The following is a 1,478-nucleotide window of genomic DNA, read 5'->3' on the forward strand; positions in this document are numbered from 1 at the left end:
TGTTTATCTCTTCAAATGACGTCACCCTGAGGTTTAAAATCTTCTAAATTAGAACCAGCATCAAACGCGCTCTGAAAATTAATGAAAGAAAACAACTGAATGAACGAACGAACGGATGAATAAATAGATGAATGAATGAATGAAAGAAGGTAGGATCAGTTGGAAGAATGAATAGATTAATGAATTTGTCAATTTTTTTATCTATTCATTTATCATTTATTTGTTTAATTATGGGTTTATTCATTTGTTCATTTATTAACTCATTCATTTTTTTCCAACCATCTTATTTCTTTCTTTTCCTCGACGTCAACAGGCCGGAAACAGATGACACGAGTCACATGACGTGAAATCGGTCACGTGATGTCAATTTGAAATGACGCAATGATATTTCGTTGATTGCTTGACTGGTTGTCTGTTGATTGGTTGATCAGCGGGTTGATTGGATGACTATTGGTTAAATGTCTGAATGCTGATTTTTAATTTTTAAAAATTTCTAATTGTGATTGGTCAATAAACTGGATGCTTGTTTTTGATTGGTTGATGAATTTAGAAAAAAACTGGCTGATTGGTTAATTTTATATGCCGTTTAACACAGTTGTTAAAAAAATAATATTTTGCGATTGGCTGGAGGTGTGTAAAAAGTGAGTGAATGATTGAAAGATGAATGAATAAATGATTGATTGATTAAACAAATGAATGAATAAAAGAACGAACGAACAAACGAACGAACGAACGAACGAACATCTGAATGTATGGTTAAACTTTTTTCTGTGACGGCCGTTCAATCATGTTCTGCGGGGTTCTATTGATAATAAGCAAATGATAATAATAATAAAAATAACAATAATAATAATATTAACAATAATAATATTAATAATATTAACAATAATAACAATAATATTAATAATAATTAAGATTCAAATTTCGGAAAACTAAAACGGTAAAAACAAATTTCTGTTTTGAATATTTTTTTAGCATTTTGTACAATCTTTTTGTCGTTGATGTTGATGATGATGATGAAAATGGCGATGATGATGGCGATGATGATGATGATGGTGGTTATGGTGATGATGGTTAGGATGATGATGATGGTTAGGATGATGATGATGATATTACTCAAAATGTACATTCGATAAAGCGTGTGAAAACCAAACGAAAAGACAACATAACCACTGTTATCATCAAAAGACACACAAATACAAACAAACACACACACACACACAAATACGTTCTCTCACACATACACACAAATACATTCTCACACATACACACATAAATTCAAACATACACACACACACTTACCTCCTTATAGTTCTTCCTTATAGTTCTAATCAATTATGGGTTTGCACTTACACATACACAGACACGCACACATACTTACCTAATTTTGTATTTTAGAGAACATTGCTAAGTGCCCTTTTGTGCGAGACCCTGTACACTAATATTGTCTGTTGAGCAGGGGCGAAATGATAGTTTTA

The sequence above is a fragment of the Helobdella robusta genome, assembly GCF_000326865.2.
Source record: "Helobdella robusta unplaced genomic scaffold HELROscaffold_9, whole genome shotgun sequence".
NCBI lineage: Eukaryota > Metazoa > Annelida > Clitellata > Rhynchobdellida > Glossiphoniidae > Helobdella > Helobdella robusta.